At 39.7% G+C, this 13,509-nt stretch overlaps 1 long non-coding RNA gene across 1 annotated transcript; it reads left to right on the top strand.

The window, feature by feature from the left end:
• The first annotated feature begins 7,078 nt into the window (after positions 1–7,078).
• Positions 7,079–10,262, top strand: LOC133486035 (uncharacterized). Its single transcript, XR_009790892.1, has 3 exons — positions 7,079–7,775; positions 7,892–7,972; positions 8,157–10,262. It is a non-coding gene; the product is annotated as an uncharacterized LOC133486035 (long non-coding RNA).
• Positions 10,263–13,509: the final 3,247 nt, after the last annotated feature.

Genomic DNA, 13,509 nt, shown 5'->3' with positions numbered 1-13,509 from the left:
GTTTTAAGTTAAGTTGTAGGTCACATTAATAGTGAAAAAAAGGTTTCAAATGATTTTTTTTACTATCACAAAAACCTGGCAATTTAACAAGGTTGTGTAGACTTTTTACATCCACTGTAAACTCTACAAAGGAAGGCCGAGATTCAAACCTCGAACCTAAGAACAGTGAGACAGACACACAAACCACAAACTCACTTTGCTGTCATGCAGTATATCTGAAAGACACTCGCAAATGAATCTCGACTCCACTCCAAATCTGCCAATCTGCCGGGAAGGCAGTGTGAAAGCGCCTGATTTGCTCCAGTTGTTACTTCAAGTAATTTATTTTATGATTTCTGTTCCCTTCTTTAAATGTTTATTAAGACCCAACTGACAGGCCGGAAATGAAAACAACTCACGGCGAATCCCCACGCCGCTATTTATTGGTGATTGGGAAATGTGCGCGTTCACCGGGCAAAAACGGGATGTAATTGTCACAATAACGAGGCGATAACTCAAACACACACCCTGGATGGAGAGGGTGCGTCTCTCAAGAAAGAAACAGAATGATCTAACGCTTGCCAGGCCTCCTCAGCCAGATCCCCCGCAAGGCATCCATCTGGACAACAAGCCACTGAAATCTGGACTGTCTAATATATATGAAAGGACGAGCACGAGGCGCCCGGGGAGCTACGAGGACCCGCGGCTTCACCCGTCAGCTGGACCGCGGAGTTCTGCCACACGCGAGTACGCCACAATGCGCAAAGAGCCGAAGAGTTCCAGCAGGGACACGATGAGATCGTCTGCATGAGTCGGTGTGTTTACGAGTTTCTAAATGACCACAGCAACAACAAGTCGTGTTTTAAGTGTTATGAGCGCAACTCCAGTGGGGAAATGCAAGAGTGGAAGTCAACAACTTCCCACAACCTCGTCATTGGAAATCTCAAGCTTGCGCTAATGTAAGTTAAAGATGTATTTGACTGCATCATTTCTATAAACCACAATTTTGTGGCTGGTGAGGTGTCAAAAATCTGCCGTGCTATCGCAGGCACACTCATAGCCGGTCGCACTAGCCCCGCTGCCTCGTGCTGACCTGTTAGCTTGTGCTTCAGGAGCTTTGCTGAAAACTGAAACCATGTTGGAATATCCATCACTGGAAAATAAATAAAAATGCCCATTTTTCTGAGATGCAGAATTGGCAGCATTTTGGCTCGACAGCTAAGTTTATCCCCTCTTTTTGATTTTTAATTGATTGTAAATACATTTTTAAACCGGTAACATTTAGTGGTAGAGTGACACTTTATTAGAAATAAGTCATGCTACCAACGTAGCAACTGTGGCTAACGTTGGCTTGTTTGCAGTGCTAATGCTAGCTTAATATTGCTAGCGCTGTTACAGTATTTTCCTCGCTAGATTGCAGATTTTTACATTTTTTATGGTTCTGTATACTGTACAGTGGGGGTTGAACTGGACCGATGAATAGACTAGTTGATGAGTCCACTTTACCACTCGCATGGACGTTTAACGTTTGAAGTCGAGTAATAGCTCATAACGTTTATTTTTTTTATCTCAACTTCCAAATGGCCAATTTACATAGGAGCTTCGACTATAATGCTCTGTGGAGCAGTGAAATGTCAGGCCAACAAGGCGACACGATCTTCATACATCTTCGCAGGTCAGAGAGTCCAAAAATAAGCAGGTGGCGGATGACAATAGTAGTTAGCCTCGCTCGCTTTGGCTAATCCAATCACCGGTAGTCTTAACATACACCAGCGGTACCTCCGGACTGGCAGCGAGAAACCAGGGTAGCGGCGCAACGTCAACGCCACTGTAACATGAAATTTTTGTTTACTGTAAAATAGGTGCCTTGGCTCAATAAAGCTTGTGAAACATTGAGCTAAACAGCCAATGAAAACGTCACCATATAACAATAGCACCATGTTTTTACGACCAGAACCGCCCTTTGAAAAGAGAAAAGCCACTTACCATTACTGAACCAAGCACAGAAAACCTTTGCTTCGCAGATAATTGCCAATAAAAGTTCAATTTTCACTGATTGATGCATGCAGGACAAAACTGGGCAGCTAAATAAGCCATGAAATCATGAATTATGCTCCTTTCCATGTAAAATATCAGTGCAAAAGGTGAGTTTTGTGGGAACATGCCCTTTGACGTTACAAGCTGAGAGGAACATAAACAACTCATTTGAGGAGGCCATTATCGTCTATTAGTCCACATTCAGGTCCAAGTCCACGTAAACATTTCAAAACATGTGTTTAAAACTCCACCTCCTGATTGGAAATTAACATCTGTATCGGCTGAGCTATCGCCGCCCGTGCCTTGAGACGTACCATATAACCCCTTTCTAGGGTTTGCATCATCTAATTCTCTTTTAAGAGGCCAAAATCAATAATCTACACTACATGTGTAAACTGGCAAACTGTGGGAGTGATACAGGGCGATTTTCTCACACCAAATTAAATCCTCACTGTTTCTGTCCTTTATACTTGAAACATCTATTTTTGGAACATGTTCTTACTGTTCATGCCTATATTAATAGTTTAGAGCGTAAATATATACCACAAACTATAATCCCAAAACAGTTTAATATAATTTTAATAGAAAAATAGACATTGATAAAAGTAAGTAACCGTCCGACTGTTAGTGTATTTAATTTCTTACGGGGAAGGACTCGCCACCCCCTTGGCGGGGTTGAGAACCAGTGATATAAAGTGAAAATATCTGTACATGTCAAAAAAAAATAAATAATCAAAAAGTGGCCATAGTTAAAAAAGTTGACCTGATTGACCAAAACTCGTTTGATATTTGGATTCTAAATTGTCCTAAATCAGCTTACAAATCTTAGACAATACATGTTTGGTTGACCAGTGTTATCGATGTAAGTGTACCCTGCTTTACAAACTGAATTACAGCCTTAAATGCTTGTCCAATTTCTGTTACCTACAAATTAGTCACTCTCCCACAACATTATTACAATATATTAACACTTGCACACTGTTCATTTTCCATGCACACAGTAATTATTTTTACAGACAATTTTGACACGGGCCATGAATATCCTCATAATAACTGTCTATATGAAATGATGAACTACAGATCTTTTCGAAAACTAAAAGTGCAGATCTTGCACCTGCGTCAAGGAACCCTCTCCCAAACAGACATAATCAATAAGCCACCAACACAAACGTGACACCAGCTGAATATATGTTTATATTTTAGCATCAATGCTTTAAGCAAATGTTTTTATTGTTGCATATTCATCTTACCTTGACATTGGCAGATGTTGTTTATTCTCGTTCCACATGCATTTTTTTTTAACTACACTAATTTGAGATCTATGAATGTTATTGTTTTCGTAGATGCCAGATGTGTTATCAAAAAGTAGCGTATTGTCCCGCTTCGAATATAAGCGCAAAAAAAAATAAAAATAAATAAAAAAATGGCCACCACTTAGAAACCTATTTAAGTTAACGATTGACGTCGCAATCGAAGTCGCTTTGTTTAGCCACCTGGGAGAAAATGTGGCTGACCACGCAAATGTGAAAGCAATTATTTCACTCAAAACATTTTTCTCCAGCTTATACTATTTAATTCTCTTGCTTTTGGCTCATTGAAGAATTCATCACACGGACTGGAAACTTTACATTAACAATTGTCGCGAGCGTAATTACCAAAGTGTTTCTCGCTGGATGTATTAACATACTTAATTATACTTTAATCATATGAATATATGCCATATATGCCGTTGGCAATTCAATTCTGGATTTGTCGAAACTTTTCAATAAGTACGAACGATTAGAATGTGATTAGATTTCATTAAACCACGACAAGGATACTGAAGGAATGGAGTTGCATATGCTGTGATATTTTCCCACTACTAACAATAACATCACAACACTTGTTACATGATAAACATAATAAACAGGAATGTGTGTTCAAAATGAGTGGTGTCGTGAATCTACAGTGTGTAATATATGAGTTAATGGTTTTCACGTCGGGTCACTGATGGAGTAGTGGTACACTCGCCTGACTTTGATGCAGGCAGCGTGGGTTCAGTTCCCACTCGGTGACTGTGTGAATGTGAGTGCGAATGGTTGTCCGTGTCTATATGTGTGCCCTGTGACTGTGCTCTGTCTTTCGGGGTATATCGAGCAGCACAACACATGCACATTTTTGTCATTATTCCAGTTAAGGTCAGCGGTAGTCGACTACTTTTCTGCCACATGGACGTATGACCCCTATTGTTTACAAACATTATGAAATGGTCTATTCAGCAGCTATGAATGTTTGAAAACAAGCACCATCAAGAAAAACTCTCTCTTTTGTGGTTGTAATCCTAAAAGCTCTCGCTTCATTCATTCATTTTTCCGGTGAGGCCCGTTCCGTCACGGGATACAAAAAGAGACAAGTTAGATTTTTCTGGCAGGTGGCACAGATTGGAGCTGCCACGGCGACATTGACGGGCGGAGGGAAGCCATGTCGCGCTTTGATTGGATGCTGAAGATAAACATCTTGAAGCGAGACAGCTCAGGAGATGACCGTGTCGCTCTTTAAGCCTCACGCCGGCATTTAGAATCCGCATTTTATTCTGCGCAGGTTTTCCCCGGGTCACAAAATGTCACCAAATGGCTTCCTCACGCTGACTTTAATTTAAATGCGTTTATTGGCAGTGAGTGTATAGGATCTCCAGAGCGTTTAACAGCAGCTTTAATGAGTAGTCTGTCCAGATGTTACACAGTTACACAAAAAGACAATATAACCACTAGAAATGGACTCAAAATAACACTGTCACTATTTTTTTTTGCACCTCATGAGGTTTGATTTGCCTCCGTTGTGATGCTTTTTACTCCCTCTTCAACGGTAATGTATGTACGTAAGTGTACTCTATGTACTCCATTGTCCATCCGTCCATTTTCCTTTTTTTTTATTTTTTTTTTTATAAAAGCTGGAGTCTATCCTAGCTGACTTGGGCAGAGGTGAGGTACACCCTCCACTGGTTGCCAGTCAATCAACCGGCCACATAAATCATTGACAAACAACCATTCACACTCAATTTCCCCACCTATGGACAATTTAGAGTCTTCAATTAAATTAACATGCCTGTTTTTGGAATGTGGGCGTACGCCACACAGAAACGATCCAGTGTAGATTTGAACCCAGCTCTCCTGATTGTAAGGCAGACATGCTATCCAAACCACGTGACTTCTCTCAGTCAATCAGTGATGTGAGATAATGCTACTAATGGAAAGGTTACAATTGAATTAAACGTAAAAATATAGATTATAATGACACATTATCATGAATACAAATAGAATGAATTTGATGAAATTATATAAAAAAGAAAACTATTAACGTAGTACAAAAAGACTACAGTATACAAAACTGCATTATTAAAGTATGTGATGTTCTGTTTTGTGGTATTAGTTTAACGAATGTTAATTTTGTGCCTTCATTGTTTGTGTAGCTTGGTCGGCTCACAGGAAGTCAGGGTCCGGACAACAGGAAGTCAGACTGCGCAAGATAGCAAGAAATATAATTATTCATATTTCTTTGTTCCAAAAGCATTTCAGCCCAAAGCGTTTGCCTGTAAGTGTTACTTTATGCCCAGGTTTCATAATGTGTATTACAGAAAGTTTAGTTATGGACGATAACAAGAGATTCCAATACTGAAGACATATGTGAAGCTCACCGTTAACGTTCCTATTCAATTTACAGTAGACGTTAGCATTAAGCTAGCAGAGCATTGATATCATTTTGAAAAAGATTTATGCGAATGTGTTCAGTTGTAAATCGTCTTATGAGATACTTAACATATATTTCTACGTTGTTCCAGTTTTATAGTGACTATTATGATGATGAGGATGATGCTGATGATTATTGATAATGATTAGGATCGTTATTCTTATTGTTTTCAAGTGTTACTTTTTTATGAGTAAATGTTTTTTACATTATAAAATAGGGTCACTGATGGTGTACTCTGGTGGTTTACTTAACTGACTTCCTGCGCAGTGAGGTTGTGAATGGCTGTTTGCCGATACTGGATGTGCCCTGTAATTAAATGGCAGCCAATCCAAAATCTGCTAGGATAGACAAGCAGTACGTAAAATGGACAGATGAAGCTGCTGTTAATGAAAATATTACAATATTTCATTCTGAAAAAAGGTTCCATGTCCAGAATTATTCATACTGAATTTCTCAATACTGACATATGCTATGTTCTAAATGTAGTTTATGAGAATGCTGTGTGTTATTGAAGGACTTCATATCACCTCCATCTAAAAGCTACTCATTACAAAAAAAATAAAAAATAAAAGTCACTTTAACACTAAATGTCTGTATGATTTCGGGCACTTTTGAGTTTCGTTTCTGTCATCACCACCACACTGCACCATGTGATGACGTGATGGTAATGACATTTCAAAGTTTTTAGCTAACTGTGATATGCTGGTAGAGTTAGCTTAAATTTTTCTTTTAGCTAGCTAGTTCTGTACAACATTTTGTATATGATTATCAAGTTTTTACAGGAAAATCTTTCAACATATTAACACTACAAGTCGTCTGGTAATGCCATGCAATAAAAATATGTGACTTAAGGGTACAAATGAGGAAAAAAATTAATCTTCCAGTTATCAAAATGTCTGACTTCTCTCTGCCCTAGCATGTGCTTGAGTGACATGACAAAATGACACAGGGAATTAAAGAATCAGATTTTGAATAAACTTTAAATAAACTTTTCCTTGTGAAATCAGTTAATGCGGTTCCCAGGCGGCTTGAGAAACTGGTGGCTAATGCTGGCGCCCATATCGAATTTTAAATAAAAGTCTGCAGTACACTTTCTTCTCATGTTCATTTCTTGGAAGAATTATAGTTCAAAAATAAATTACAAGTACTTAAAAATTGGTATATATATATATATATATATATATATATATATATATAAAACATTTTAAAATAGCTTTACCCCTCCCATGTGCTTTAAACACATTTAACTTATTAAAAAACACTTTTAAGCACACATTATAAGCATATTTGAACACACAAAAACAAAAATTGCAAGCATAAAATGTTTTAGAAAATACTGTATGTATTGTTGTGTACGTGTTGACATGCGTGTTTCTTTAAAGACTAAAGTGAATTCAGAGATTTGTTTGTAAATACATTAACTTGTGCATGTTTGAAGATAATTACTGAAAACTAGAAATACAACTATGAAGTTCTCATTTGTACAGATATATCATGAAACAGTTTTCAATCATTTCAAGTTTTTCAGATTTTTTTGCCATGAGTCATCCCTCCCAACTTGAACGCCACCTTCGTTCGCAACAGCCCTATCTGGTGCAATTTGTAACATGCAGTTAGCTAACTAGCAACGGCTAAAATCCGAAAAGACATCTGCCTTTCAGACAGTCCACTCTCGTAGCTGCTTTAGAGCGCCTCGTTTTTGGCCGTGAGTGCGCGCACGCCATACAGAGAAAGACAGAAGAGCGAGGAAGATGGAAAGTCGGACTTGACAGCCAACACGTGGACCAAGGCTTCACGCTGGCGTGGCTGCTTTGGAGTGTCTCGTTATCACGGTGTGGAAAACCGCCAAGATGACCCAGTGGGATATATTCCAGCCACCAAAGGCTTTAAGCTTATATATTTTCGTGGCTCAAAGTTATAGGCAGACGTAAGAAAGATTGAAGACGAAGTAGCATCTTTTTTCCAGGTCGTAGTACTGGCGTTTGACTGACACTTGAGCGCAGTCAGCGGACACGCCGCAGCTTTTGAAAACGGTGAGATTTGCTTGATTTTTTTAAACATTTTGAAGCATTATATTATATACTTAGTCTGTCAAATTTGGCAGGGTTGTTAGCAACACTGTTGCCCGTTTTCTGCCTGTGTGTTTTAGTGTTCTCCTAGCATTCGATTAACCAAATGAAAAATGCATCGGCGGATGTGGCTCTCCGTTCCCACATGCGAGGGGATTACAGTAAGTAAAAAAACAATATAGCGGGGAAACACTGTATGTTCCCTTTACATCGTCACATAATACCCATTGTTCTCTTCACTGACATTTCTTAAGAATCATCTACAGCATGCTAAAGATCGCATGAATGCTACAAAACAGAAAAAAGTAAACCTGTATGTTGTTCGCCCTCCCTTTTTCCTGTGAGATGAGAGCGAGGATGAAGGCTGTCGACGGCGAGTGGGAGGGAGGAAGCACCCGAGGCCGCTGCGCACGGTGTGGATGTTGATGAAGTGCCGGAGTAATTGGCTAATGAGATCTAAGCTGTCTCCTCTCTGTGCCTCTCACCCGGTGAAGTGACGCATGGCGGCCCGCCGCGGGCTGTATGTGTGTGAGTATGGCGTCGTCCGGGCTGGTCAGTAGGTAGGGCGCGAGGGTGTCGACATGGGTGACATGGACCCACCGTGCTCTCACCTGACGTCTCTCGGCTTGAATGTTCGGAAGGAGGTCGAAGGGAATGTTTTTAAATAGCACGGTGTTGTCACACACATCTGCGGACTTTTTGACCAAACTCTATGCAATCACTTTGACCGGATTCACTCAGTCTTTTTTATTTACATTTAGATTTTAAGTCCTTTAAGAGTCAAGCTCAATCAGATGTACACAATCCTGTTGACTGGTTTACTGGAGAGAGCAACTGAAAATATGGGAATACTAGGGCGTGGGGTACAATAGTGACATTGTGATGTGCCATATCATTGTCCATACAATATCAATACGGTACTACTGTACGTATATGCTACCAGGGTCAAAATCACTATGAAGTGCATTTGGTGTGCTCAGAATCACTCAATCATCATAAAAATAGACCAGGATAATGAATAAATGAATGAAATTAATAAATAACAATTACAGCAGACAGTGAGTGAACTTTGTGCACTTAGCTGCCGTAGACATACAGAGAACACGTTCCAATAGTACACAAGTCTACACGAAGGCAGTTCCACTAGTCAATCAGCAATAACAAGATGCGATGTCACCTCCTTAAAAAGGAGTCAATGGGTAAAGGTTTTTGCACCACAAACCATTAGTGCGTCACAAAAGGAGACAACCGCGATAAACGAAACCATTTTTACTCATCGGTAAATTTATACAATTTATCATGCAATTTATACAATTTATCATGCAAATCTAGATGAACATATGTTTTGAAATATTTTCATGAATTTCTGTCTTATTCAAGGTGACTCAGCTGAGCGGTGAGGCAGCACCCCAGCGCCCTCTACTGACCAGCCGCTACTAAGTTTCAGTGGAGCAAAACAAAGACGTTAAAAAAATAAATAAATAAATGGCTGAGATGGGCCAATACGCATTTTGTGCACAAAATTTAGTATATTATCAGATTTAGTGTTGAAAAAAGACAGAAATTTAAGTTAGTTAAGCTTTAAATGATCTAAATACTTTACAGATTGTAATGTAAAACATGCTAAAACAAGAACCATGTGATGTTTTTGCTATGAGACAATCCATCTTCATTAACGCTTATACTCACTCAGGGTGTGGTGAAACCTGCCAGCTGACTTCGGGCGAGAGGCGATACCGCCGGACTAGTCGCCGGCCAATCGCACAAATAGACAATCAAGTAATGGAATTTTTTTTTATCATCTTTCCTTCAAACATGAAAACTGCAACCTCTCCGTGACCATAGGGGTAGTAGGCGGGGTAACAGCTGGACTGAAGGCAAGTGTCATAACGGATATGCCCCCTTTGAACAAAGTAGCAATAAAACCAGGAGCTGATGCAGTCGGTTACTGTGCAAAAGATGTCCTTGTGTCAAAATAGCAAAGTGCTATTTTGCAAATAAGACATTGAGCAAAGTGCTCAATGAAGTGGCTTTTCATCATGTTTCAGAGAATAATCTATGTCTGCTCTTCTCGCTATATTGATGAGGGAGGGGACTTGTATACTCGGAGACTGATTTTGGGAAGTTATTCAGACACAAGGGAGACAGATGCTTTTTTTGCAATGCTCCGCGTTAACTTGATTTTGGCTAAAACAGATATTTTATTTCCTCCCTTCACACTGATAAACAACACAGATAATATCTTAAGTAACATTTGAGCATAGTTAAAATAGTTAAGTCAACAGTCATAACTGCTGATACTTGTACTCGAGTGTACATAATGCAGGGTACACACTTACAGAAAATTGGGCCAAATTTGAGCATTTCCTCCCTCCGTATTAAAGGCCCGATTATTGGATGTCGCTAAAAATATCCTAACCCATGACCCTGTGGTGAGAGCGATTTTTATGTGCCAAGAATCGTAAATGTTCAACCTGTTATTATCATTATGTGTGTGATGTTGATCATCTAAGGAACACCGCACACTACCGGAGCACTAAACATATACATGCTAATGTTTTTCCTCGCCGTGTGCGAGATCGCTCATTTAAAAAAAATCTCAATGTAGTAATTTAGATGTAATTTTAGATATAAAGATAGATATGCAAAAAAACTAATGGAAAAAAAACAGTAATAGAGAGCAGAACTTTGACAGGGTGGAAAGAATGTGGTCTGCGTATGAACACAAAGATTTACTGGCAAAGAACTGTAGAAATATATATGCCGCTAAAAAGTGCTTCTCAATGGTATTTGATTATCACTGGAGAATTTTGCTTCTAGTGGATCTCTTGATATAGTATGTCACTATACGGTCACAGAATGACCGTGACGTGATGTGAAGACGCACTGCTCAATTCCAAAGCCATTTAAAGCAAATGCCGACGAGATCAATTCCACAATAGTTGGACTTTTAACTTAAATTCATTTGACGGCAATCTGGACTGTACAGAGCACATTATTATCAAGTATGCCCATTTTATTTTCATTTTAGATCATTTTCAATGAGTAATGGATGAATTGTCATGCCAAAAGTTAGACATATGATAGTAGTAGTATTAAGTCATTCTGTTGTATGTATTATTTCTGAATATTGAATCCATTATTGAGTCTAACAAAGGGACGATAGGGAAACATGTCCTTTACAAAGACATCTTCTAATGTTGTTTCAATTAAAGCAGCAAAGTACATTAAGTAATTTTCTATGCGTCAAATGATTAATGAATCACGTCAGCTGCTAAAGGTTACATCTCCAATCATTAATGTTGGCTATTGCGCCGAAATGTTGCCGTGATCTACCATCAAGGACCATAATACAGGAAGTGCAGATGTTTCATTCGGAATAAGACATTTTTTTTTCCACTTCAAAGATGAACGGTGTTCAGCTGAGACTGTTTGTTTCCAAGAGACACTTTTTACGAGTCCAATCACGTTTGCCCAGCAGACGGGACAGCAAAATCTGAAGCATGCGCTCGGATTTAGGTGATCACATGTGAAGGTTTCGCAGATGACCTTGAATTAAAATGAGATTTTTGGTGCTTCCTGTCAATGTTTTACCCTCCTTGAGTCTCTTACGTTTGGTTTGTCTAAACAAACAAAGGATGATTTAATGGAACGACTATAATGATGATCACCAGTAACTAACTAACTAACCCACACCGTGGACTGTTTAGCCCAATGGTCTGTGGCAAGATGTTCTGCAGTATCTGGTGCAGAACCTTCAGAACCTTGTTAACCGCCCACTGATCCCCCCCAGCTCCCCCTCACCTCCCGCCTACACAATTTTCACTGACTGACTCAAGTCAGACTTCTAGATTATATGGCTGCAGAAACTCAGTTTGTTCAATCGCTGGACTCATGTGAAATTTGTTTCGGATGTGACTGCAATACATTTGTTCTCTTTATGTTTATGTATAGATTTTAAAAATTACAGTCTGCCATTTTGGATCGAAGTGGCCATTTTATGGTCATTTGCAGGGATCCTTCAAAGACTAACATCTGGTTCAAAACCTTCAGACTTCAATCCAATTTCATGCAGGTACTGTGCTGTGTGACTTTGCATAGTCATGATTGACTACTCGCGAATTTATCTATTTGCTGATATTTTTGGTGAACTTAGCCTCCGTTACTCACTCAATAGTCTCCTATTTGCTGTTTATGTGTTCTTTTCTGAAATGCCCTCAGATGCCGCAAAATGGCACCAAAGCTAGGTCTAGTAGAGAAGTAGTGCTTTGGCGTCATCTTGTGGCATCTTGGTGCCAAGGAACTATGTTGAAGGGAGTGGGAGGAACTTCTAGTATTGGACAGACCAACCCTATTCTTAATATATAAAAGTAGTGCTGTGGCATCTATTGGTAATTCTAAATCTTTTGGGGGCTATTCACAGCAGGACATTGGTCACTGTCTTTATAATACAGTACTGTATAAAATTCTGGTCTTTACAACTTCAATGCCATTTAAAGCTACAAGTAATGATGAGGGTCTTTGTGACTTTTGTGCGTTCTGTTATGATGAACGTGTTCACCCATTTTCTTGTTGATCAGTGAAGCTGGTGTCGGACACTTTTTTTGTAACTTCTCAGGGGGCGCTACTGAGTGAGTTTTAGGAGGTTATGTTCGGGATTCCTAACTTACATATATTTTCACCAGGATGTGGGCATGTTGGGGCCCCCCAAAAACAATAACTATTAAAACTGCAAGGAGAGATAAAACAGGTGGTACCAGCATTTTGAATGGCATTTTTTAAAATTGATGACTTCAAACAGTAAACTTTGACACCATGTTCAAGCCCATATTAGATGATGTAGACAACAATGCTTGCCAATTTGGCATCTCCCATCTGTTTAGGATACCTGCTTCCAACTAAGGCTCATTTAGGTGAATTCCCGAATAGGAGTTGGTTAAAGTACCATGGAACTCCACCAAAATGGCTGCTTCAAACCAACACGGCCAACTTCCTTTCAATTTCAGCGTGTGTCCTTGAGACATTTTTGTGCGTCCTGTTATGATAGTCATGTCCACTCAATTTCATGCGTGAAATTGGTGTCTGGGTCTATTTTTATTTCTAAATTTCGAGGGGGTCCTAATGAGTGTTCAGGACCCCTAAACTACTGAATGTTCACCAGGATGCATATGCTTGCAAAAACTGGTGACTTTTCTGGCATGTTGAGGCGACCCCGGCCAGCTTCCATCCTCACCAGCTGACTCATCCCATCGCTCACGGCGTGACACGTCCAACTCTGGACTGTCCGAACGAAGGTCATCAAGTGAAAGCAGAACTGTGTGTGTGCGTGCGTGTGTGTCAACCCCATTGCTACGTTGATGTATTTGCGCTTTGTCCTTTTTGACGGAGGTAAAGGGAGATTAATATTCCGGCACTGCCGCCGTCCGCCCGATGCCATTACTCATCCGACATCTGCGAACACCGCTTTGCAGCTACAAGGCCTAACAGCGTTACACAGAGTGGGACCAATTATTTCCTATAGAACTTCTGCCTCTTCAACACAATTCATCACATGCCTCAAGACAAATATTGTGTCTGGGAAATTGCTCGTATGTGAAATAAGTGAAAGCCCGATTAGCAAATCGCACAATGGCGACTCTTGATAATAACAAACAGGAAGTTGTTTCTTTACTGGACGGAGCTGCTCACATTTTCCCCC

Source organism: Phyllopteryx taeniolatus, chromosome 11, assembly GCF_024500385.1.
Source record: "Phyllopteryx taeniolatus isolate TA_2022b chromosome 11, UOR_Ptae_1.2, whole genome shotgun sequence".
In the NCBI taxonomy this organism is placed as follows: domain Eukaryota; kingdom Metazoa; phylum Chordata; class Actinopteri; order Syngnathiformes; family Syngnathidae; genus Phyllopteryx; species Phyllopteryx taeniolatus.
The sequence above is the reverse complement of the archived record's forward strand: the minus strand, read 5'-3'. Positions and strand labels throughout refer to the sequence as shown.